Consider the following 27,578-nt stretch of genomic DNA (forward strand, 5'->3'; position numbering starts at 1 on the left):
AAGAGAAAATCTAAACAACACAATCAACTCAACCGAATTGACATATATAGAACACTACAACCACAACCACAACTGTAAAAACAAAATCACATTACTTTCAAGTGCAATGGGAAATTTTCCAGAACAGAGCATATACAAGGCCTTATGATAAAACACATCCCAACAAATTTCTCTGATATCATACAAAGTATATTATTTGAGTACCATGAAATTAAACTAGAAATCAGTAATAGAAAGATAGCTATATAACTAGAAAAGTCCCCAATAAACATACGTGTGCATGTGCCTTTATAGCAGCATGATTTAAAATCCTTTGGATATATACTTAGTAATGGGATGGCTGGGTCAAATGGTATTTCTAGTTTTAGATCCTTGAGGAATCACCACACTGTCTTCCACAATGGTTGAACTAGTTTATAGTCCCACCAACAGTATAAAAGTGTTCCTATTTCTCCACATCCTCTCCAGCACCTGTTGTTTCCTGACTTTTTAATTATTGCCATTCTAACTGGTGTGAGATGGTATCTCATTGTGGTTTTGATTTGCATTTCTCTGAGGGCCAGTGATGATGAGCATTTTTTCATGTGTCTGTTGGCTGCATAAATGTCTTCTTTTGAGAAGTGTCTGTTCATATCCTTTGTCTACTTTTTGATGGGGTTGTTTTTTTCTTGTAAATTTGTTTGAGTTCTTTGTAGGTTCTGGATATTAGCCCTTTGTCAGATGGGAAGATTGCAAAAATTTTCTCTCATTCTGTAGGTTGTCTGTTCACTCTGATGGTAGTTTCTTTTGCTGTGTAGAAGCTCTTTAGTTTAATTAGATCCCATTTGTCAATTTTGGCTTTTGTTGCCATTGCTTTTGGTGTTTTAGACATGAAGTCCTTGCCCATGCCTATGTCCTGAATGGTATTACCTAGGTTTTCTTCTAGGGTTTTTATGGTTTTAGGTCTAACATTTAAGTCTCTAATCCATCTTAAATTAATTTTTGTATAAGGTGTAAGAAAGGGATCCAGTTTCAGTTTTCTACTTATGGCTAGCCAGTTTTCCCAGCACCATTTATTAAATAGGGAATTCTTTCCCCATTTCTTGTTTTTGTGAGGTTTGTCGAAGACCAGATAGTTGTAGATGTGTGGTATTACGTTTACTGCGGCACTATTCACAATAGCAAAGACTTGGAACCAACCCAAATGTCCATCAATGACAGACTGGATTAAGAAAATGTGGCACATATATACCATGGAATACTATGCAGTCATAAAAAACTATAAGTTCATGTCCTTTGTAGGGACATGGATGCAGCTGGAAACCCTCATTCTCAGCAAACTATCCCAAGAACAGAAAACCAAACACCACATATTCTCACTCATAGGTGGGAAGTGAACAATGAGAACACCTGGACACAGGGTGGGGAACATCACACACCGGGGCCTGTTGTGGGGTGGGGGGAGGGGGGAGGGATAGCATTAGGAGATACAGCTAATGTAAATGACGAGTTAATGGGTGCAGCACACCAACATGGCACCTGTATACATATGTAACAAACCTGCACGTTGTGCACATGTACCCTAGAACATAAAGTACAATTAAAAAAAAAAAGAAGAAAAGTCCCCACACTGGAAGCAGTATACACATAATGATATATACCTCAAATTTTAAAAAAAATCAAAATAGATTAGAAAATATTTTGAGGTAAATGATGAAAATATGATATACCAAATTGTGGAACAAAGCAAAAGCTGTGCCTAAAGGAAAAATTATAGCCTTAAAAGACTATACTAGAGAAGAATGGTTTAAATCAATCTAAGTTCCCACCTTGAGAAGCTAGAAAAAGAACAGCAAAATAATGCCAAAGAGAATAGAAGACAATAAATAGTAAAGGATATAAATCAATTAAATAGAAAGTAAGTGTACAATTAAGAAAATCAAGAAAGTCAGGCTGGGCACAGTGGCTCACGCCTGTAATCTCAGCACTTTGGGAGGCTGAGGTGGGCAGATCACCTGAGGTTGGGAGTTCGAGACCAGCCTGGCCAACATGGCGAAATCTCGTCTCTGCTAAAAATACAAAAATTACCCAGGTGTGGTGGGGGTAATCCCAGCTACTCAGGAGGCCGAGGCAGGAGAATCGCTTGAACCCGGGAGGCGGAGGTTGCAGTGAGCTGAGATCGTGCCATTGCACTCCAGCCTGGGAAACAAGAGTGAAAGTCCATCTCAAAAATAAAACCAACATTTGACCTTTTTTTTTTTTTTTTTTGAGACAGATCTTGCTCTGTCACCCAGGCTGGAGTGCAGTGGCATGATCTCGGCTCACTGCCACCTCCACCTCCCAAGTTCAAGTGATTCTCCTGCCTCAATCTCCTGAGTAGCTGGGATTGCAGGCATGCACCACCACACCCAGCTAATTTTGTATTTTTGGCAGAGACAGGGTTTCTCCATGTTGGTCAGGCTGGTCTTGAACTCCCGACTTCAGGTGATCCGCCCACCTCAGCCTCCCAAAGTGCTGGGATTACAGGCCTGAGCCACCACGCATGGTCAAATGTTGGTTCTTAAACAAAGATTTAAGAACCAGCATTTGATAAAACTCTCAGCAACTTGGGAATAGAAATTTGATAGAGTATAAAAACCTACCAGCTAACAACATAATTAATGATGAAATATTGAACATTTCCCTCTTATGTCCACAATTAAGAGAAAAATATGCACTATAATAATTTATTTTTTATTTTTATTTTTTAGAAACAAAGTCTCACTCTGTCACTCAGGCTAGAATGCAGTGGTGTGGCTCACTGCAGCCTCAAATTCCAGAACTCATGTGAACCTCCTGCTTCAGCGCCCTGAGTAGCTGGGACTACAGGCAGGTGCCACCACACCCAGATAATGGTTTTTATATTTTTTATTTTTTGTAGAGATATGGTGTTGCTATGTTGCCCAACTGGTCTCAAAATCTTGGGCTCAAGCAATCCTCCTGCCATGGCCTCCGAAAGTGCTGGGATTATAGGCGTGAGCCACCATGCCTGGACACACTATAATAATTTCTATTCAAAACTATACTGGAGTTTTGGCCAGTGGAACAAGGTAAGAAATGGAATTCTTAAAATTCCAACCTTTAGAATGGAAGAAAAAAAGTAAAATTGCTAGGACTTTTAGATAACATGACTATATATGTAGAAAAACTTAAGAACTACATAATACATGAACTAATAAGTCAATTTATCAAAGTCAATACATAAAAATCCATTTTATTCCTATATACTAGCAAGAAATAAAAAATTAAAAGCAATAGTATTTTCATTAGCATCCAAAAATAAAACCCTTAGGAATAAATATAACAAAAAAGATCTAAGATCACTACAGAAAAATATATGAAACATTGTTGAAAAGCCCTGCACAAATGGATACACATATAATGAACTGAAAGATTCAAGAATGCAAAGATGTCAATTCTCTACAAATTGATCTATAGATATTAATCTGACAAGTTTGATTCTGGAATTGATATAGAAATACAAAGGACCTAGAAGAGATGAGATAATTTTGATTTAAACAAAACAAAATTGGCTGGGTGTGATGGCTTACACCTGTAATCCCAGCAGTTTGTGAGGCCAAGGTGGGAGGATCACTTGAGCCCAGGAGTTTGAGACCAGCCTAGGCAACACAGGGAGATACAGCCCCTACAAAAAAAACACAAAACACTGGTTGGGTGTGGTGATGTGTGCCTATAGTCCCAGCTACCCAAGAGGCTGATGTGGGAGGACTGCTTAAGTCTGGGAGGTTGAGGCTGCAGTGAGCCACAGTCATGCCACTGCACTCCAGCCTGGGTGACAGAGAGGGACCTTGCCTCAAAAAAAAAAAAAAAAAAAAGGATTAATATACAAGATATACAAGATAATTATAACTACCATGAAGCTACAATAATTAATAAAGAGTGTTACTAACACAGACCACTTGAACTAAACACAGTCTAGAAACAATCCACACAGAGTCAAGTGATTAATGACAAAGGCCCTCCTGCAATTCAGTGAGGAATGATCATTTTAACAAATGGATATTCCTACCTAATACTTTACATACAATTTAATTCACAATGAGCAGAGACCTAAATGAGAAAGATCTAACTGATCTACAGATTCAATATATTCCCTATCAAAATTTCAGCTGCCCTTTTGTTTTTCAGAAATAGAAAAATCCATCCTAAAATCCATAGAAAAAGTCAAGGAATCCAAATAATCTAAATTGTCAGGGAAAATAAACAGAAGTAGAGGACTCACACCTCTTGATTTCAAGACTTACTATAAAGTCCAGTAATCAAGATAGTGTGGTACTGGCATAAGGACAAAGAGATACATGGACTGGAATTCTGAGTCCAAAAATAAATATAATCAATCCTTATATTTATACTCAATTGATTTTCAACAAAGGTACCAATTCCACACAATGAGGGGAAAAAATAGTCTTTTCAACAGATGATGATAATAAACTGACTTTCCATATGCAAATGAAATAAACTAGACCCCAACCTCACATCATATACAAAAACTAACTCAAAATGGATTAAAGACCCAACTGTAAGAGCTAGAATTATAAAACTTTATAAAACACAGGAATCCATCTTCATGACCTTAAACTAGGCAATGGATTTTTAGATATGACCCCAAAAATACAAGTAACCAAAGAAAAAATGGATGGGCGGGTGCGGTGGCTCAAGCCTGTAATCCCAGCACTTTGAGAGGCCGAGACGGGCGGATCACGAGGTCAGGAGATCAAGACCATCCTGGCTAACACGGTGAAACCCCATCTCTACTAAAAAATACAAAAACAAAAACTAGCCGGGCGAGGTGGCGGGCGCCTGTAGTCCCAGCTACTTGGGAGGCTGAGGCATGAGAATGGCGTAAACCCAGGAGGTGGAGCTTGCAGTGAGCTGAGATCCGGCCACAGCACTCCAGCCTGGGCGACAGAGCGAGACTCCGTCTCAAAAAAAAAAAAAAAAGAAAAAATAGATAAGTTGAATTTCATCGAAATTAAAAACTTTTGTGCTTCAAAACACACCATCAAGAAAGCAAAAAGATACCCCACAGAATGAGTGAAAATATTTATGTATCTAATAAGGAACTTGCATCCAGGACATATAAAAAATTCTCCAACTCAGAAATAAAAAGAAAAAAAACAATAAAAAGACATATAAACTAATATGGGCAAAGGAATTGAACAGACATTTCTTCAAAGAAGATATATAAATGGTCAATAAGCACATGAAAAGATGCTCAGCATCACTAATCTTAGAGAAATGCAAATCAAAACTACAATGAGATACCACTTCACATTCACTACAATAGTTACAATCAAACAGACAAGAAAAGGCATGAGGTGGGATTAGTTATAATCAAACAGACAGACAAGAACAAGCATGAGGTTGGATGTGGGAAACGGGAATCGTCATATACTCCTTTGGAAAACAGTCTAGCAGTTCTTCAAAAATTTAAACTTAAGAGTTATCATAGGCCAGGTGCGGTGGCTCATGCCTGTAATCCCAGCACTTTGGGAGGCCGAGGTGGGTGGATTGCGAGGTCAGAAGTTCGAGACCAGCCTGGCCAACATAGTGAAACCCCGGCTCTACTAAAAATACAAAAAATTAGCCAGGAGTGGTGGCAGGGGCCTGTAATCCCAGCTACTCAGGAGGCTCAGTGAGGCAGGAGAATTGCTTGAACCCAGGAGGCAGAGGTTGCAATGAGCCAACATTGTGCCACTGCACTCTAGTATTATCATATATCTGAGTAATTCTACTGAGAATTTAACATGCAAGGGAATTAAAAATGTATGTCCAACTAAAACTCATTTGTAAATGTTCTGAAACAACCCAAATGTCCATCAATTGACAAATGAAAAAAATAAAATGTGGTCTATCTGTACAATGGAATATTATTTGGCCATCAAAAGGAATAAAGCACTGATACATGCTACAATATGGATGAATCTTGAGAACATTATGTTCAGTGAAAGAAGCCAGCCACAAAGGCCACATATTGTATGATCTTATTTACATGAAATGTCCAGAATAGGCAAATCCACAGATACAGAAAATACAGTAATGCTTTCCATGGGCTAGGGCTGAGGGGTGAGGGGGAATTACTGCTGATGGGCATGGGGTTCTGGGGAGTGATGTAAAGATACTCTGGAACTACAGAATGGTTACTGGTGCACAATTCTGCGAACATACTAAAAACAATGAACTGTACACTGCATCTCCACTAGAATAGTGAACATTAAGACAACTGACAGCACAAAATGGTGGTAGGAATGTGGAATACATTGCTGGAGGGAAAGTAAACTGATATAACCACTTCAGAAAAATGTTCAGCAGTATCCACTAAAGCTAGAAGTGCATATACTCTGAGATCCAGCAATTGCACTTCTGAGCCTTTACTTTCTCAACAAAAGTAAAGGCTTATGTCCAACAAAACACACACACGCAAATATTCATAGCAGCATTATAAATTGTGGTATATTCAGGCAAGGAAATACTATACAGCAATGGAAAAGAACAAACTACTGCTAAATACAACATGGGTGAATCTCACAGACATCAGAAAGAGCCAGAAAAACTAGAAAGCCGTGAACATGGTCCTGCACTCTTCCAAGTCCACAGAGTGCAAGAGCAGACAAACCAATCCGTGGCGGCAGAGGTCCAAGTAATGGTTCTCTTTGGAGAGTAAAGATTAGGAGAGGGCCCTCAGGAACCTTATGTGATTCTAGAAATGGGCTGTATCTTGATCCAGGTCGTGATTACACCTATGTAAACAGGTTGTGATTACACCTGCATAAAGATGTGCAGAATTGGTGACTTAAGATTTACATATTTACCGCTATACCTCAATAAAATGCATATTAAAAGAATATGTTGACCAACCACTGTGGCCAGAGACACAAAGAAAGAAAACACAGCTCCCATTACAGTGTCTCTAGTGAAGATGGGCAGTTTCCTGGAAAAAACAGGTCACGGCATGGGACAGGATAGTCCTGTCCCATGGACAGATATGGTCTCTAGAAGCATCGATGAGAGTCCATCAAGAATATATAGTAAGTAGCAGAGCTGAGATGTGAACCAAGGTCTGCCTCTAAAGCTGGTTCTTCCCACTAAGCTACACTGTTTCCTATGATGAAACAAAGCCCAGACACCTGTCCAGACAAAAGTCTCCCAGGCTCCTTCAGTCAGCTTTTCTGAAAATTTCCTTATTGGCAGAGAATTCTCCTTCAGAGCAAGGTCCCATAATCTTGAAAGCCAGAATTTTAACCAGGGCATACTGCCTTTCCATGTTCTCTATGCCACAGTGACTCCAGGGCTTGTAGGTCCAATCCCTGCTATGTGCACACCATAAAAAGCAAATGCTCTCTAACATGCAGCCAGACGTCCATTTAGAGACCTATTTGCCAAGAGACTTCTACCAGATGTGGCCACTGATCATCTCAGTCAACTCACAGACGCTGAGGGCTAAGGATAGGACAGCAGTTTTCTGTTGGGCTGTGAAGGCTTGGCCAGCTGGCTTCCATGCCTCCATGGCAGTCATTGCCTGGCTATGAACTGTGGCCTGATGCTGAGGGATAGGAACAGTCAGGACTGTCATACTGCTGCATGCATAGCCTCTTCACAGGAAGGACCTAAGAGGCAAACAAGTCTTTTTCTTTGCAAAGAATCTTCTAGCTTTGCCAGATTCCACCATGTTACCTTCATACAGCATCCAGAAACCTGGCTGGTGAGGCACTCTGATATTAGACAGTAGGCAAGGAAGGTCAAGCTGCCCAGCAACAAGTCCCACACACCAATTTGGGATAGATGGGCTCAGAGAACAGCGGCTGTGCACTCCTGGGTGGCTGTCAGAATTCAGGTCTGTTGTGCCTGCACCTGGTCTCAGCATAGTTTGTTACAAAACAATCTGGAGAAAAAGCCAGAAACCAGGAGCTTACAACCCCGCCTTTCCGTCATGAAGCAGTGTGACAGTAGCTTAGAGGACAGGTTGGTTTACAGAAAGAAAGTAAGTGTCTGCCACCCATAGAATGCATGGGGTGGGGACAGCCAGCGGATGCAGAGGCCCCTATAAGATACAACAGGGCTGCTGCTATACTGGCAGCTTTAAGCTGACCTGCTGCACTGCTCCTCAGAAAACATTCGCTCATCCCTCCACAGTCTCCACGTAGGCCTAGAGGCAGATGCAGTGGGCAGGCAGACCACAGCCCCACCAGCCGCTGTCCCAATCAGCTGCTCACATCAGGCCTGCTTTAAACCCACTGCCAATGCCAGGAGGCCTGTTGCAGAAGGAACCAAAATTTCAGACAACAGAATCAGATGATAGGGAGATGCAAAGGGCCGGGACTGCTGTTTGATGATCCCCTGCTGAGAAACGGTCCTTGGTAATGAGGCCCACTGCCTTTCAGGAAGAGACCTGCGGCACTAGGTAATGGCGGCCAATCCACTCAGCATCTGTGGGCAGGAGAGTTCATCTTCTTAACTGGAGAAATGTGAAGGCTACCATGTTGCCATGGCAATTCTTATTACAGAATACTGCGCCCCACACAGACAGGCCATCACTCCATATGCCTTCGCTGATTTCCTCTTAAAAAACACATTTTAATAGAGAATCAAAACCAATGCAGGTAATAAACAAATGAAAGGCAGAGAAGCAGGTTGCCTGTCACTGAGGGGATCTCGTCATATCTGGGAGACTGACTCAGAACTTCTGGGTGGAACAATCACAACTCTGCAGGCATTTACAGAGCACAAAACCCCGGCAAGGGACTGGGCTCGGCTTTGTGGGAGACAAACGTCAAATGCCGCCAAAGTATATTTATGGAGGAAGAAGAGAAGTTCATCTGCAAATAATTATTTAAAAGGTGGAAAATACTGATTTCCACCTAATTTAGGGCTACCAAATGCATAAACATTAAGAGGAAGAAAAGAGTCTGTCTAGTTAGGAAGACCAGAAAGAGCTACCTAAAAAAAGTGAGGAAAACACTGAGACACCTCCCCGACGTGACTTGACTTTACAGGCCCCTCACTCAGTCCCAATATGGCTGCGGCCATCACCCCACTCTATGTGTGGAAAGAGGCTCCAAGGGGGGTGCTAAACTGTTCAGACAGCTGGGTAGTGGCCAAATCAGGATTCGAACCCAGGCTTTTCAGACTGTCCTCGGCACACTCTACAGCCCCCCGGGTGGTATGTAGCCTAACCCAGAAAGAATGAATTTCAAATAGAAAATGGAGAAGAAGAAGGGGTAAGAAGAAGACATTCAGGGCTGACAGCAAAGAGTAACAGAGACACAGAGACACCACAGTCCTGGGCAGAAGAGGGGAAGACAGGCTGAAGCAGGAAGTCATGAAGGACTAAAGTTCAGAGGCCACCAGGTCTCAAAGGGCCCCGAGTGCTACCTACGGAGTTAGTAACTGCATCAGGTTCAGCAGAGGGAGAGCGAAAACAAGGCTATGGACAGTTCAAGTGGAAAACAGCTGACAGCCCCTCATGGACTGTGCCCTGCTGGACAGACTTCTGCTGGGGTGGGGAGCGGGGGTCTGCAGACAAAGGCCAGGGCCACATCAGAGCAGGCACTTGCAGGCTCAGCCTTCTGAGGATGACAGCACAGATGTGGGGCAGGGAAATGCACAGTCAGCTGATGGGGAAAGGAAGCCAGGGTCTTTTTTTGGTAACTATCAATGCCCTAGAAGTGGCTTTCCAACATCTGCCAGGAAAGCTTTTCATTTAAAAAAAAAAAACAAGGCAAGAGGAAAATCTATCTGGCAAAACCCCAAAGTACTCAATTGTAAAGAGAAAACAACAAAACTGCACTCCTCCTTTCTACAAGGATATGCTGGCTTCTGGCTTTCAGTCATTAAAAGAGACAGGCAAGCACATTCTGCAGAGGTATTGGGCCCTGAACTCACAGACCTAGCCCAGAGAGAGCAGTCGGTGATTGTTTAAGGTAAGGAAGCCTCCTCACCCTTGCAAAACAATCCACAGCAGGGATCCTTTAAATAATAAGTTCCTATGCAGCCATAAAAAAGGATGAGTTCATCTCCTTTGTAGGGACATGGATGAAGCTGGAAACCATCATTCTCAGCAAACTATCACAAGGACACAAAACCAAACACTGCATGTTCTCACTCATAGGTGGGAACTGAACAATGAGATCACTTGGACACAGGGTGGGGAACATCACACACCAGGGCCTGTTAAGGAGTGGGGGGAGGGGGGAGGGATAGCATTAGGAGATATACCTAATGTAAATGACGAGTTAACGGGTGCAGCACACCAACATGGCACATGTGTACATATGTAACAAACCTGCACGTCGTGCACATGTACCCTAGAACTTAAAGTATAATAATAATAAAATATATGAAATAAATAAATAACAAGTTCCCCTGGTGCATGTGAAGTAAGACTCCGTTCATGCTCCCCACCACTGCAGGTACATATGTTCACAGGACAGAGCTCAAGAGCAAGCTGATGGGAACCTTCTCTGTTCCTCATCCCTAATGTGCTTTCAGGCTGCAGTCCCTTGGGCCCATACTCAGCACCTGAAAGGGTTCGCAGTCTCTCCAAGCCAGTCCCTTCCTGAAGGGAAGCTTTCCTGGCAATGACAGCTAGCTGGCTTGACAAGTCCAGCACTGAGCGCCTCTGCTCTAAGAAAAATGTGGGCTGTGAGAAAGCCAGTTCATCACACAAAAACAGAGCCAAACAATGGCTCTATAGCCCCTACAACCACCTGGCTGTGGCTGTTTATGTTAAGTTTAATCATGACTAATATGACAATGCCAACGAGAAAGCACCAAGCCCATGTGCCTGGCTCAGTGCTCAGCTTCCATCATTCTCCTGACATTCCCCTAACATTCCCCTGTACATTTCCAAGTACATGGTTGACACTCATGCTGGGGGAGATATCATTAACAACACTCCTCGGGGAGGTCCTGGCTTAGAGGTGGGTATGAACACATAGAAGGGAGGAGGAGGAAGATGCAGAGGGGGAGGGGGAGGACAGGAAGGAAGAGAAGAGTGGTTGGGGAGGCAGAAGAGCCAGTCAGAACAGAGGAAAAAATGACATCTGAATGAATGTCAATAGACACCTTTCCTGGGGCAGAGGAAGGGGGAAAGTGCCTTCTAAGTAGGACCATTCTAAACAAAGCACAGAGGGATGAAGCTGTGAGTGTTCTGCAAATGAGGAGGAAGGTTCTGTGCCTCCAGCAGAGGGAAGCGTCTCTTCCTTGAGGAAAGCTAGGATGAGGCCAGCAGAGGCACAGTTAAGCATCTTGACTGCTAGGTCAGACTTGGGGACTTGATCACAGAAATGTAGGAAAGCCATTGCATGCTTCAGACCAAAGAAGCGGCGTGACCAGTTATGTGTTTCTGATGGGTAATTGTGGTGGTAGGTAGAAGGAGGAGTTCAAGGGAGCAAGAGCTGTGGACAGAGATAAGGGAGGGGCCGAGAATCCACAGGAGCAACAGCAAGGGCTAGACTAGAAGAGTAGCTACAGAAAGCAGAGACTTGATTTAAGAAAGAAAACGCAAGGTTGAGAGAATAGGCCTTGCAATGGCAAGGAGGTGAGAGAGAGGGAGGAGTCAAGGATGATAACCAGGTTTCCAGCTTAGACAACGAGGTGGAGGGCGCTGGGATCCACAAGAGCACACTAGGAGAGCGTGCCTGGCAGACAAGACAGAGGATTCTGTGTGCAACCACACTGTTGTGTAGATATGGACATGCAGAATTCAGAGTCTCAGGCATACAGAGGATGGCTGGAACCATGGGAAGACAGGAAACTGCTCAGAGAGACGTTCACTGGGGTTAAGTCCCTGGGGAATGCTGATACTGAAAGATCAGGTAGGAAATAATATCAGAGCTTTGCTGAAAACATAGCCCTGAAATAAAAGGGCTTAGGATATTAACTTGTTTCTGTGTTTTCTCCAGAGCTCATTATCACCAAACTGAAAGTCTCTCCTAGATTTGGGTTAGATTCTGTTAAGAAAAACTCAAACCATTTTTTCTCTGCCCTCACACCACACAACAATCAATACAGAAGACTTCTGTGAGCCCAAAATATGTAGGGATTTCTTCCCATCAGTAAACAAACAATTCTGCAGCAGACACTAGCTGGGTATCCTCTAATTCTATTCCAACATTACCTACCTGGAAATGGAGTCAGATCCCACAGGTTGGGGGCTGTTCCCAAAACTGCCTTCGCCATTCCCCTCCCCCACTTCAGACACCAGTCACAAGTCCAAGCCTCCAGAAGGCTGACTGATCGGCTTTAGGATGGGGCTCCCATGACTCTCTCTTAGGTTTGATTAATTTGCTGGAGTGGCTCACAGAACTTAGTGAAACACTTACATTTCCTGGTTTATTATAAGGAATACAGATGAAAAGAAGCACAGGGCAAGGCATGTGGGAGGGGGTGCCGAGCTTCTGTGCCCTCCCTGGGTGTACCACTCTCCAGGAACTTCTAAGTGTTCGGTTATCTGGAAGCTCTCGAAGTCTGTCCTCTTAGGTTTTTATGGAGGCATCATTTCATAGGCATGATTGATTAAACCATTGGTCATTTGGTGATCAATTTAACCATAGGCTGGTGGGGTGTGGGGCTAAAGGCCCAATCCTCCAATCTTGCTTTTTGTTTCTGGTGACCAGCCCCATGCTGAAGTTATCAATCATTCACACACAAAAAGACGTCCACATTACTCTGGAGACTCCAAGGATTTTAGGAGTTGTAAACCAGGAAACGGAGGACAAAGACCAAATACATATTTCAAAATATCATATTCATAAACTCTGTCCTGTCTGTGCTTCAGCAAAGAGACACAAATTCCTTTACAGAGGCAAATAGAGGTGATGACAAAGAGTTACCACCTACCCTTTTAAAACAAATTGTGTCTTTCCCTCTGTTCTCTCCATAGAGACATCTTCCCTACCTCACTCCTTTCTGACTACCTCTGATATCGATAACCCACCTTGAAAAATGTACTTCAATCCAGAAATAGAAAATCAAAGAAAGCCACCCATCAATATTCTTGGTATAATAATTCTAGCAAAGTTAGCTACATTTAATGCTGGGTTCCTCTGGGGAGCTCTATCCTGCACTCCACGAATACTGAGTTGGATCTGATCTCTTTCTCAAATTACCATTCTCCCATCTGGATGAGAACTAAACAACACCGAGAACTAATAGCTTCCCTACAGATCCCCCAATCAACTAGTGTCCTCCAATTCACTGATGCTTTGAGGTTCACTCTGGGCAACACCCTCTCGTCCCCAATATAAACCAGCTCCATTCCTCGAAGACTGGCAAAGGGCTAGAACTACTGCTAGTAAGCAAAGAAACAGGTGAGGGTGGACCCTGGATTCAGCATGCCCAGGCCAGCTGATGGGCATCCAAGGGCCCTGGATAGGTCATGAGAGTGGGGTCTCCCATAAGTCCTGTGTACCCGTGCAAAGCCTCTGCTCATTGCTGAGTTTCTTCATTTCCCAAAACTAATGCCTGTCTCAAATTTTGTTCCTGATGACTCAAGGAGCTAATGTGGGTGAAAGCTCCTCAGTAGTGGCCAGTACCTAGCAGATGCTCAGGAATTACACATTTCTTGCAGTCCTTCCTCTCACTAGAGATTACAATGGAGAGTTAGTCGCAACCTTAGGAAAACTCACTGAAGTAAGGTGACCATTTATCTCATAACTTCTTAAAATGGCAAAGTACCTTAGTATATTTAAAAATAACAACAGGAGGCCAGGCGCGGTGGCTCAAGCCTGTAATCCCAGCACTTTGGGAGGCCGAGACGGGCGGATCACGAGGTCAGGAGATCGAGACCATCCTGGCTAACACGGTGAAACCCCGTCTCTACTAAAAAATACAAAAAACTAGCCGGGCGAGGTGGCGGGCGCCTGTAGTCCCAGCTACTCGGGAGGCTGAGGCAGGAGAATGGCGTAAACCCGGGAGGCGGAGCTTGCAGTGAGCCGAGATCGCGCCACTGCACTCCAGCCTGGGTGACAGAGCCAGACTCCGTCTCCAAAAAAAAAAAAAAAAAAAAAAAATAACAACAGGAATTTAATTTATTGACACTAATTTTGAATTTCCTTACCCATAATCTACTTGATTCTGAATAACAATCTGATATGGTCAACAAGGTAGAGACAGTATCTCTTTTAACAAAAGGACAAAGCCAAGGTTCAGAAAAGGGGCACTACTTGCCCAAGGTCCTGCGGCCAATAAAAGGCAAAAATGAAGATCTGAACTATATATTTCTGATTCTATATTCCATATCCTTCCAGAACACTATGTTGACTCCCTAAAAACACTCATACTTACAAACCTTCATTTTTACAAACTTAATCAGGTTTATAATACATAAGGCAAGAATTATATACACATAATCATGGTAGGTTCCAAGACAGCCTAGAATTCCTAGGGTGAAGATGAGTCAAAAACACCAGCCCTTCCAGCAAGAAGCCTCCAGGATAAAGAGGCAAAATATACGGGGGCATTCAAAGGCACACATAAAAATCCCAAGGTGCCAATCAACAGGGAAAAGAAGAAAAGGTATTCCACATAAAGTAGCATCATAAAAGTTAAAGCAAGAATGGAGATGCAGCTGGATGCGGTGGCTCATGCTTGTAATCCCAGCACTTTGGGAGGCTGAGACAGGCGGATCACCTGAGGTCAGGAGTTCGAGACCAGCCTGGCCAATGTGGCAAAACCCCGCCTCTACTAAAAAAAAAAAAAAAAAAAAAAAAGCCAGGCATGGTGGTGGGCGCCTGTAATCCCAGCATATGAGGGAGGCTGAGGCAGGAGAATCACTTGAATCCAGGAGGCAGAGGCTGCAGTAAGCCGAGATCGCACCACTGCACTCCAGCCTTGGCAACAAGAGTGAAATTCCATTTCAAAAAAAAAAAAAAAAGAATGGAGATGCAACTCAAAAGGCATAAACCAGAAAACATCTTTGGTTATACTAGAAGCCAGGAAAAGATGCTCTTGACAAATTTTTAACATGAGATTGATAACATCATGTGAAAAATACTTGTAATGCTTTTTTTCCTTAAAAAAAAAAAAAAACACGGACTAAAGATTCTGATCAGGCCACACAGAGAAGGGGAGGGAGGAAAACCAAATCTATGCCTTCAAATTTGCATGTTGAGGCCCTCAAAAAAGAGGCCAAATACATTGCAGGATAAGTTAGTATTTCTAAGACTTCATGGAAGATTGATGATTTGTTTGAGCAACCTGGAAAAAAGCCACTATGATTTTTCACTTTAAAAAAGAAAGAAACCGGCCGGGCGCGGTGGCTCAAGCCTGTAATCCCAGCACTTTGGGAGGCCAAGGCAGACGGATCATGAGGTCAGGAGATCAAGACCATCCTGGCTAACATGGTGAAACCCCGTCTCTACTAAAAATACAAAAAATTAGCCGGGCGTGGTGGCAGCCGCCTGTAGTCCCAGCTACTTGGGAGGCTGAGGCAGGAGAATGGTGTGAACCTGGGAGGTGGAGCTTACAGTGAGCTGAGATCGCGCCACTGCACTCCAGCTTGGACGACAGAAAAAGACTCCGTCTCAAAAACAAAAAAAACAAAAAACATGCACAGATACAAGACTAGAAAACTGCAGATAAACTTCATGAGAGGGCCTGAGTTTTTCCTCTTCTAATAACTATAGTTAAAGGTATGCTCTTGCCCTTACCACAAGCAACATGGTGGAGATGGAAATTCATTTGCAAATATCTGCAAGGAAAACTTACTATGTTGCTGCATGGCTACATGAAAACAAATTTTGCCAGATTAATCTTCTAGGCCAGAATAATAGGCCACACAGGTCTTAGAGCCACACTGTCTTGCTTGGCAGGATACTGGGTCCTGTCCTCCATGACATGGGCATCAAATACAAGGGACAACTATGAGATAAAGTCCCTTTGAGCAAGGAGCTAAATGTCTGGCAGATTCCATTCCATTCACATTACTAAGCCTGTGCCTTCTGGACCATGGGGATTTAATAAGCAGAGTTGCATAAGAATATGTCATTGGTCCAAGTTTGTCAACAGCCTCCTCAAACACCTCGCTGCTGGTCTACTGGAGTAGTATAGATTCAAAGTACAGAAAACAGCTTGGGGCAGGGGGAAAAAAAAGTGGAAAATTGGCCACACTCACAGGAAAGAATTAGAATGGAAACAATAAACAAGTGGTCTACAAGCCACTTTTTGTCAAGATGTTCTGTTTGGTTAGCAAACATTAAAAATAATTAATTAATTGCCAACACTTAAAACTTGAGATGTTTGAAATCCAGAAACCCTGGATTTCTCACTTAGAAAAATAAGAAAATGTGTTAACAGTAGAGCCATATTCCTATAGGCAGCGATCAACTGAAGCTGAAGTGACCCCTTGGGCAGAATATCCACACTTACCACAGTCCACACCATTCCCTATTACTGACATACAAGGCCAGTTTCGCTCAATTAATTCTGCATAGCTTAGTTTGTTAGCTCTTGATGAGAATAAAATGATTTAGAGGTTCAACAACCAGTCTTATAAAAAATGAGCCATACAAAGAACTAAAATTAGGAACAAAAATCAAGCAGTAAAAACTGTACTTTTCCCCAATGTTTTTGGTATTCATTAGAGCTCTATCCTAAGTCACCTTCTCTTCTCATTTCACACACATTTCACAGACACATCCCATCTGCTCCCAACCAATTATCTACAGGCTGGTGCATTGTTCTGTCTCTAACTTGGTGGCCCTGCCTACAGGACATCTCATGTGCCTGCAGGCACAGGTCTCTCTCTACAACTGAGCCCAGCCTCTCCTCCTGCCCCATCCCACCCCCCAACAACCTGTTCTTCCTCTTGTGTCCTACAGCTCAGGAAATATCCAGCATTCACTCAGTAGTATGAGAGTATCCACACTGAGCCTTCTCTAATAAGCTTTCCATTTTGGAATAGTTTTAAATTTACAAAATAGTTGTAAAGATAATACCAAGTCCTATTTACTCCCCGCCCAGTTTCCCCTAATGCTAACATCTTCTATTACTGTAGTGCCTTTGTCACAACTAAAAAACCCACTTTACTACTGTATTAAACTTAAAACAATTTGACTTTCACCAGTTTTTCTACTGTTTGTTTCTGTTCTAGTACCCAATCCAACGTGTCACACTACATTTTGATATCATTACTTTTTAAAGTATATTTCTCTCAACATCGAATAGCACATAAATAGTCTATCACCACAAACTGTAGTGCTTGGCTCACCTCTCCCCATTTCCTGGGAGACAATCTAGATTATTCTAGCTGTTTCGTCAAGTATTTGCCTCAATGTTTCTAATTCTGCCATCTATTGACTTCCCACTGTGACAAGTAAGGATTTCGCTCTTGCACACACACCTCCTCCATATAAGTCTCTCGTCCCCTATTAATTCTCCAAGTTTAACCAAAATGTGTGTATGATTCAATAATTAGTGTTCACAGTATGACTGGAAATATTATTCACAGCTGAGCCATGTCATGTACTTTAGTTATATTTCCTTTCTAGTATAACTTTGTTTTCTCTGAAATTAAATTTTGTTCTTTTGGGATTCTAAAGACATTGATCCATTGTCTTGTAGCTCCCAGTGTTGCTGTTGTAGGAAGACACTCTGATTCTTAACTCTTTGTATATGAGGGGTCATCATAAAGTTATGGAAAATGTATATTATTTTAAAACTATGCATGGATTTCAATTTTTGACACCAAAATAAACTCATACTAACTTATTATAACATGTCTGAACAGGATTTAGTTTGAGCACTGAGAAGGATAAAATATCAGTTTGAAAACAGCTCCTACCAAAGCAACATGAATTCTGCTAAAATTGAAGCAAGAACAAACACCAAATTTATGGTGAAACTTAGGCAGAAAAATGATGAAACCATTAATGCTTTTGAAAATTTATGGGGGTAATGCCCCAAAGAAATCAGCAGTTTACATATAGATAATTCATTTTAGAAGAAATGAGACAATGTTGAGAATAAAGCCCTCTGCGGCACACCATCCACATCAATCTGCAGGGAAAAAAAATCATCTTCTTTGTGCCCTAATTAAAGATGACAAATGTTTAACAGCAGAACAAGAGCTGACACATAGACATCTCTCTTGGTTCAGCTTACACAATTCTGAGTGAAAACTAAAGTTAAGCAAACTTTCCATTCAATAGGTGCCAAAACTATTGCACTCAGATCAGCTGCAGACAAGGGCAGAGCTTTACACAGTAAAATTTAAAATTTCCACAGTAGAAATTTTAAACAAGTGAAATCAAGATCTGAGCATGTCTTTGAAGAACTGTAAAAGGGGATAGAACACAACTCTACTAGTACAATCCTGAAGACAAGCACAACCTAAGCAGTGGCTACCAAGAGGTGGAAGGGGTCCCATCAAAGCAAAAGCAGACTGCTTAGGCCAGGCACAGTGGCTCACACCTGCTAGCACTTTGGGAGGCCAAGGTGGGCAGATCACTTGAGGCCAGGAGTTCCAGACCAGCCTGGCCCATATAGCAAAACTCTGTCTCTGCTAAAAACACAAAAAATTAGCAGGGCGTGGTGGCACATGCCTGTAATCCCAGCTACTTGGGAGGCTGAGGCAGGAGAATCACTTGAACCTGGGAGGTGGAGGTTGCAGTGAGCTGAGATCACGCCACTGCACTCCAGCCTAGGCAAGAGAGCAAGACTCTGTCTCAAAAAAGAAAAATAATAAAATAAAGACCACTCAAAGGTCATGGCAACAGTTTTGGGGATGCTCAATGCATTTTGCCTGTGGGCAACAACAGCTGCTTATTATGAGTGTTTCAAGAAAATTGGCCAAAGCTTTAGAAAAACACCCAGGAAAGCTTCACCAGAAAGTCCTTCTCCACCAGGACAACACTCCTACTCATTCCTCTCATCAAACAAGGGCAATTTGGGGAGAGTTTTGACAGAAAATCATTAGGTGTCCACTTTACAGTCCTGATTTGGCTCCTTCTGATTTCTTTTTGTTTCTTAATCTTAAAAAATCTTTAAAGGGCACCCATTTTTCTTCAGTTAATAATGCCAAAAAGACTACATTGACATGGTTAAATTCCCAGGACCCTCGGTTCTTCGGGAATGGATTAAATGGCTGGTATCACTGTGTACAAAAGTGTCTTGAACTTGATAAAGCTCATGGTGAGAAACAAAGTTTATATTTTTATCTTTTAATTCAATTTTTCCACAAACATTTTGAAGTTACTTCCCATAACATGTTTTCTTTTTTCTTGAGTTATACAGCCCTCTAAGACAGCCCCCAATGATGCCTGTCACCTAGTATTCACACCCTTATACCAAGGGCTGGACCTACAGCCCTCATTCAGAATATAGCAAAATAATATGGCAAAAGTGATGGAATGTCCCTTCCAAGATTAGCTTTCAAAAGACTGAATGCTGTTGTTCACACTCTCTCTTCCTCACTCTGATGAGGCAAGCTGCTATGAGACCATACCCAAGAAACAGAGGCCCTTAATCCAACAGCCCACAAGGAATTGAATTCTGACAACAATCTGAATGAGTGAAGAAATGGATCCAACCCCCATCAAGTCTTCAGATGATCGTAGCCCTAACCAACATCTTAACTGAAACTGTTTGCGTGATCCAAAGGCAAGTGAACCAGCTATGCCCACAAAAACTGTGAGACATAAGTGTTGTTGTTTTAAGCCAGGAAACACAGGGCCTGACCTGGCCACGTATTTTTGTAAATAAGTTTTATTGGAACACAGTCATAACCACTCACATATTGACTATGGCTGCTCTTGTGCTACAATGGCAAAGATGGGTAGCTGCAACAGAGACCATGTGGCCCATAAGACTACCGTGAAAAAGTTTGACATTTCCTGTTCTAAGCCACTAAGTTTTGGAGTAATTTGTTATACAGCAGGAGATAATAACACATCCCTCTGGAAACTTCGAGGATCAGTTCTGGTCCTTTATGTTCTAAAATTTCATGATGTATCCTGGTATAGATCTATTTTCGAAAGCTAATGGGCTAGGAACTAATGGGCCCTTCTCAATCTGGAAGGTCTTATTCCTCAGTTCTGGGAAATGTTCTGAAATAATTTTATTAATAATTTCTTCAGTTTCCTCTTTCTGGTACTGCTACTACTGTTTGGATGCTTGACCTCCTGAGCTAAGTCTCTAATTTTCCTAATGTTTCATATTTTCTATTGCTTTCTCTTTTTGTTCTAATTACTAGGACAATTCCTCAAATCTACTTTCTAGTCCTTCTATTGAATTATCCATTTCTGATATCATATTTTTAATTTCTAATAGCTTTTTTCTAAGTGTGATTTTTTACCAGTTTCCTGCTCTTATTTTATGAATTCAATATTTTCTCTTTTCTGAGATTTAACTTAAGAATAAAAACCTTTTCTTCCGCTCCTCTGCATTGTCTTTCCCTTTTTTCTCTGTGTGTTTGTTTTGGACTGTGGAGGCTGAATGTTTTGGTCTCACATTTATATTGGTTTTTATTTTAGTCATGTTAGAGGAAATTATCAAATATCTTTTGACAGAGTTATCTCCTTATAGTTAAGAATGAAGCAACGACAAACTGATTGCAAGGTCTGTTTCTATGGGAGTGATTTGTCAGTTGGTAGGGTGATCTGGTCAGAACATTTTACTGAAGAACTTCCAAATTTCCATGTTTATGAGGCTTTTCCCTTGGGCTCTCTAACCTCTCATGAAGCCATCTTTTAATCTCCTGTAGGGCAGTGGTAAAGCCTGTTTTTTTGGAATATAGTGAGGAAGAACGCTTGGGCAGGTGGAAGGTCTCAGCCTGTCATGAGTATGATGCTCCTTTTCTCTGGGATGCCTGCTGTGCCAGCATCCAAAGTCCTTTCATTTGATCCTCACGGGGGATAACCTAGAGGATAAACCACTAATCTGCTGGTGGGAAGGAGATAAAACTACCATGTTACACAGGTAGGGAGGGGATCTGACTGTGCCTCACACAGGCTTTAACTTAATCTTTTCACTCTCTACTCCACCTGAACCCCACTTTCAGAGGGGTCTGCTCCCTCCAATTCTGGAGCTCTTTGGGGACACTCTGGTTTGTCGCCCAACTGCTTCTGTGATTCTTCACTGCAGGCCCGAGTTCCAGCTGTCTCTGAGTTTCTCAATTACCCACCAACCATCCACCTCTTTTCCAGCTATCACAATTTTGCTGCCATCATCCTTATCTCCCCATGTCTTTACTCTCCTTTTAATTGGGCTTGGGAACGGAGCAAAGAGAAATGGTATGTTCAATATACCTTCTATAGCACACAGCCCAGATGCCCTCAAGTCTCACACCCTTACAATCATTGAGTTTTATCTTTCCTACAGACTAATCTAATATATATCACAATTTTAAATGTGCATATGAGTTGATGATTTCTAAAAATATAACCTTAAGAAAATAATGGACAAAAGAAGGAAAGATGTAGATGTACATTTGGCACAGTGTTGATTTTAACATTAAAAACAGGAAATAAGTGTGTAATAATAGATAATTGGTTAAATTAATTATGCATATCCAATTATGAAATACTATGCAAACTTGAAAAATGATGGGTAGACCTGTATTTACGAACAAGAAAAATATCCACAATGTTTTGCTAAATGAAAAAGACTGTTTACAAAACAGTGTATGAAGTATGACCCAAAACTCTAGTATTATTTAGAAGGACAGAGACCAAGATGGCGCAGTCTTCTTTTTCTCTAGGCCGTGGTATTCTGGGTGTTTCTTTCTTCTTTTTGCTGTTCTGTTTGACTTTCTCCCCTAACCCCAACCCAGGAGAAAAAGGACACCAGGCAAAGAGATCAGGCATCCCCCCAGCACTGTAGCTATGCTGTGACATTGCCAGTGGGGTTCACGAGAGGCACCCAGGAATGTGGGGCGACGCGAGCTTTGAGAATCTCTGCTTCCAGAGTCAGGACAAGCTGGCTCATCCCTAGTTCCGGCCCTGACACAAAGACCACCTGGATGGCCATCTCTTCACATCCTGTTTGTTTTCTAAAGTAAGATGGATCCACGTTTTATCACGGGAGTACTCTGAAAATAAATATGACTAGACCACTAAGAAACGAATACATTTTATCAGAAGGGTGTTGAATAAATACATCAGTAGTTTGTTAAGGCATCTTGAGGTCCTGCCCTAGCAGTTATCATCTAATAAGCACTCCTTCTGGGCTTGTCCTTGGCTTTCTACACCACTGTCTCTTGCAAGTATATTTTTCAGCTTGCAGTGGCCATACCCATCTGTTGAGTACAACTAGAGACAAGAGTGATTCCTTCACTGGTTCAACACCTTTTTATTTTTCAGTCCCCACCAAGTTCCTGGATAAATGCTAGAGATTCCGAGAGGACAAAAACACAGACTCTGCCTTTAAGGAAGCTGCACTCCAGGAAGTGGGAAACAAACCACTATGTTAGCAAAGGGTCAAGCCTGGTAATGCAAAAGTCCAGGAGCCATGGGGATTCGTGCAAGGGAACACCTCGCCAGCAACAGAGGGCATAGACAGCTTTCTTGAAGGAAGGTACATTTAAGCCAATCCTGGAACTTTTCCTGTTAACCTGGGGAAGAAAGAAAAATGGAACACTCCAGGATACAAAAGCAACCGACCAAGGCACAAAAGGCCTTAGAATGTTCAGCAAATACAAATCTTTTTAGCCTGGATGAATCAGGCACTGGAGCCCACATGGACTGAGAGGCAAGGCAGACTGAGCTGCAATTCCTGTGAAATTCAACCAACATCTGGTCTCAGTGACTGAGCGGCTGGCTATCTGTGACCATCAAAGGTCCTCTCTGACCAGAAGAGTCCAGGAGGACAAGAAGGTGACTCAGGCCCAGCCACTGCTTTGAGGAGCCCACAGGCTGGCAGGAGGGTCCCGGAGCAGCTCCACAGCCACAGAGCAGGGGCACCCTGCTATAATAGAGCAAGTGCCGTCAGGGAGCCGAGAGGATGCTCGCGTCGTGACTAGGCCTGCCACAAAGGAAAAACAGCAGGGAAAAGAGAACCGTATCCACTGAAAAGGGCACATTTAGTTTCCAGATCAAACTGTGGCCCATCCTGAAAGCAAGGGAAGTGGGCTGGCAATACAGACCCCAGGAACCTCAGCAGAAAGCCTCTAATGAAATCACTTTCGTTGTTTGAAGAACAGCAAGGTTTCAGCAGTTCCAGGTGTCTCCCACTCCATCTCTAAGTGGATGGTCAAAGAATAAAAGCCACTCCAAGAACCAGCATTCAGAAGTTCCATTTATCTCGCCTTTGGAGATGAAGCGGAGATCTCACTACTCAGCACTCCGTTCACACCCTGGCCCAGGAAGCCTGAGTGACTCCTGTGCCTTGTCACCCTGCTGCACTGGTCCCCCCACGGAACCTCCAGTGCACCACTTGGTTTTCCCTCCCGCCACCCCTCTGTTATAATTCTGTGCTTCAAACTGTGAAGCAAAAATCACAAACTTTTTAAAAAGACAAGAGAGGGAAATCTGGTGAAATGCACATTAGCACATACAGCACAAGGCCTGGGAAGGAAACAGCACAGTCGGGGGAGATCATTCATCTACTCTTAAACCCTCCCTCGACAAGGAGGACTGGAGCCAGACACTGGCACAGAGGTGCCCTGTTACTCTTCTCCCGCTTCCTTCTCACACGGCCACACCACACCAGCGGGGAGGGGGAACGAGCGGCAGAGCTTGGGTCAGGAGCCTCCAGAACAATTCCCATCAACCTCTCCTCCACAGTGATCCTGGGAGTGGCCCTGGGGGCAAGGAGAGGGAGGCTGACTCACTTTTTCTTTTAAACACTTCGCGGGATTTTTAAGTTTTTAACAAATATGTATTAACTTTTTAAAGCATGTGTCACTACTGTATTAAAAAAATACATTTGGAAAAAAAAAGGTCCCAAGATAGGCAATAAAAATGTTCTTGAAGTCCCACGGTAGACTTGGGGCCTCAGCTCACACCTGGGACACCACATTTTCCATCTATAAATAAGTGGGAACAATAACTAGAAACAGACAAATCTGGAGATTACCTCCCTTAAATTAGCAACTCAAGGTCTTTTCAGTATTTTTAGGAAAATGACTTCCGGGGAAGCTCTATGTCAAATTGGAAAGTCTAGTTTCTTGCCCTGCTCCCCTGTCTTAGGCAGGTCCATTTATGTGGTCTTTCAACAATCCTCACTATCTCTCCCTAGCATTCATGGCAAGAGAAAACACAAGGTTTTCCCCACTAAAGCAACACACAGAATGCTTCCACATGCCCAGGTGGTGACCCTCTCCCTGCCCGCCAGGCTAGAGAGCCTCAGACAGCCACTCTCCTGCACACCCTGCATAGAGAGACACAGTATGAGAGACCCAGAGGTTGAGGCACCACTCACTCTTCCACCTCCAGGGGTAAGAGGGCCAGATGCAATTCATCCATCTAAGCCTCTGAAAAACACTAAGCCTAGGGCAAGGAATAGGCAAAAGATGGGGTAGAAAAGCCACTGGGAGGGCCAGCTTTCCTAAAGCTTCCCTGGCAGAGTTCTACCTAAAGGCATCCTGGCCCTGCACCCAAGGATTCCCTGATCCTACCCTGACTTCTCAAGACCACTGTGAGGACTACGGAGATAGAGTGGAGGGCAAGGAAGCTCAAGTTCAGCCACAGAGGCTTCGAGTGGGCCTAAATAAAAACCCTTCCAAGTACATGTGCGGTGGAGTCCATCTCCACACAGAAACCCTCTCCAGGGCGCCATCTCCATAGCGCACTAACAGAATGACTCTGACATTTCCATTGTTCAAATCACACACAGTCCTAACCCCAGGAGCACAATGCTGGCAGAGGCCTTCCCTGGGGCATATCTGGGCCAGCTGTACAGCCTTGGGAGCCACTGTACACTGATACTCCATGGTGCGGACGAGGATGACGATTCTCAGAGATTTAAATCCTACTCTTGGAAAAATTACCTAAGTTATAAGAACAGATGTTCCCCAAGAAGATGACAAAACACTTGACTGGAAACTACTCCAAAGGAGTGAGAGTGGAGGAGAGGTGAGCAGGCAATCCTGGGGGGAAAGGAACCTTCATTTGATTAACTGATTTCACTGATTTGAATTAATGGTTGATTGATTGACAGGGTTTCTCACTCTGTTGCTCAGGCTGGAGTGCAGTGGCATGATCTCAGCTCACTGAAGCCTTGAACTGTTAGCCTCAAGCAATCTTCCCACCTCAGCCTCTTGAGTAGATGGGGCCACAGGTGTACACCACCATGCCCGGCTAATTTTATTTTTATATTTTTGTAGAGACGGGGTCTCACTATGGTGCCCAGGCTTGTCCTGAACTCCTGGGCTCAAGCAACCCTCCCTCCTCAGCCTTCAAAGTGCTGGGATTACAGGCATGAGCCACCACACCCGGCCAAGAATATGCAGTTCACTAGCCAGTAAGAGTGCCTCCTGTAACAAAAATCAGGGAAGAGATGAAGTCACCACCCTTCCTGCAAACCCCACCACTGAAACCAACTGTGAGCCATCACCTGAGTGAGCTCTTACCTCCAATACATACCCCTTCTCCTTGCCCAAAGCAAGAAGGCTCCTCTAACACAAATGGAGAAACCCAGCAGAAGGGTAAGTAAACCATCCTGGCTTCCCTTGAGAATGTTCCTCTGGGTGATGGAGAAGAGGGGCCTGAAGTAAGGAGAGAAGTCAGGAGAGAAGTGGCAGGGCCTAATGAAAAAACCTTGGACTGGTTTTTCTACTCACCAGGTAATGCTGAGTGTGTCATTATTTAACCTTCAAGGGATACGAGTTACCTTGCCAATATGGTAAGATGACACCAACCTAGAAAACCTAGAGACCGAAAAAGAACTCTCCTTTCCAAAAAGCTAAACCAAACATAAAATCTTAAAATCCTAGAATTCTAGGTTTGAGTTGGATCTTCAAGAATTAACCAGAATCTTCTGCTTCTAGGTTACATTACCCTGGAAAACATTCTGAGAAGATGAACACATTTGCTATGCCCAATTCTTAACTCAGCCAGAAAGAAAAACTCTCCAGCTTCCTAACAAATGAGTTCAAAAGAAAAAAGGAAAAAGAACTAAAATTCACTGAATGCCAATTACATGCCAAGTGCTTTATATATGCCTTCTTATTTAATGCTTTCCATACCAGCATGATGGAAATTACTAAACTCATTTCATGCAAGAGAAAGCTGAGGTAAAAACAGAATAAATACCCTGTTTCAGGGAAAACACCTTACAAATGACAGAACTGGGATTCACACTGAGGTCCTTCTATGCTTCAGGAACCTGTCTGCATGTCTCTACCAGAGAATGAGCTCCTAGTGGGCAGGAAACATGGGCAGCTATCTGCTGTGATGGCCAGCCCCAGCAACAAGGCCAGACACACTCTCAGAATGAACTGCACTCCCCATTCTCATAACACTGCAACCTGCAGCCCCTCAGGAAAGGCATACCTCTTTGTAGCTAAAAATGGCTAGGAGAATATTTTCACTCAAAAAAAAAATTGTATCAACAATATGCAAGACCAGAGGACCAAATCTATCCGTTGACGTGGCTCTCCAGATACAGCTCAGTTTCCCACATTTCAATCCAAGGTAACAAATGTTTGCTGATATAGTTTACTGAGCATTGTCCTAGGGACTGCATCTACAAAGTTTAGTAGACACTGTCCCTCATTTCAAGACACTGTAGCAGGGACATCAGAGGTGAACACAACTAGTATGATACTATTGTAAGAAGTCCAACAACAGCAGAAAGGGGAAAGAGCTGGCAATACCAGATACCAGAAGACAGTAGGAGAATATTTTCAAAGTACCAAGTTAAAATTATTTTGCCGTAGAAGTCCTAGAAGTTTTATATACCAGCTGGAAAATGAAAGACATTTTTAGATGTGAAAAAATAAAGTTTACAAGATTCAAACTTTTTCTGAAAGGATTACTGGAGAAAACACTCCAGCAAAATAGGAAATGAACCCAATTGAAAAAATAAGAAATAGATATAAAAATGGAATTACTTAATGGATAGTGTAAACTTATACAAATAAATGTAAATATATATAAACATATATGTATGTATATACATGTATCTATAAATTATACTTTTAAAAATCATAGTTTGAAACAAAAATATGGGGGGAAAACACAAAATGCAAAGAACCATTACAGTCCTAAAGGAAAGGAGAAAAGTAAGACACAGAAAAAATACTTGCAGAAATAATGATTGAAAATTTCTCAAAGTTCATGAAAAAAAAACCTGTAGCGTCAAGAAGCTGAGCAAACCCGATAGAATAAACCCAAAGAAATCTACTCCCAGACAAATAAATCATAATCAAATTTTTGAAGAATATAGACAAAGAAAATACCTTGAAAGTATAAGAGATGAATGACATGTTACCTATGGGAGAATTATGCAAATGACAGTGAATTTCTCAACAGAAACCATGGAGGCCAGAAGAAAGTGGCAGAATATTTTTCACAATCTGAAGGAAAGCAATTGTTAACCCAACAGTCTGTATCTGGTAAAAATATCTTTCAGGGATCAGAAAGAAAAGTAAAGCCTTAGTG

The 27,578-nt window shown here is 42.6% G+C and overlaps 1 protein-coding gene and 1 long non-coding RNA gene across 24 annotated transcripts in view; both read right to left on the minus strand.

The window, feature by feature from the left end:
- Window positions 1–27,578, minus strand: part of CHCHD6 (coiled-coil-helix-coiled-coil-helix domain containing 6) — a 246,887-nt gene that overhangs the window by 137,983 nt on the left and 81,326 nt on the right. The gene's annotated exons all lie outside the window — the stretch shown is intronic.
- On the minus strand, window positions 1,431–5,207 carry LOC144339359 (uncharacterized). Its single transcript, XR_013414333.1, has 3 exons — window positions 3,797–5,207; window positions 2,586–2,779; window positions 1,431–1,966 (listed from the first exon to the last, which is right to left on the minus strand). It is a non-coding gene; the product is annotated as an uncharacterized LOC144339359 (long non-coding RNA).

This window comes from Macaca mulatta, chromosome 2 (genome assembly GCF_049350105.2).
Source record: "Macaca mulatta isolate MMU2019108-1 chromosome 2, T2T-MMU8v2.0, whole genome shotgun sequence".
Lineage (NCBI taxonomy): Eukaryota > Metazoa > Chordata > Mammalia > Primates > Cercopithecidae > Macaca > Macaca mulatta.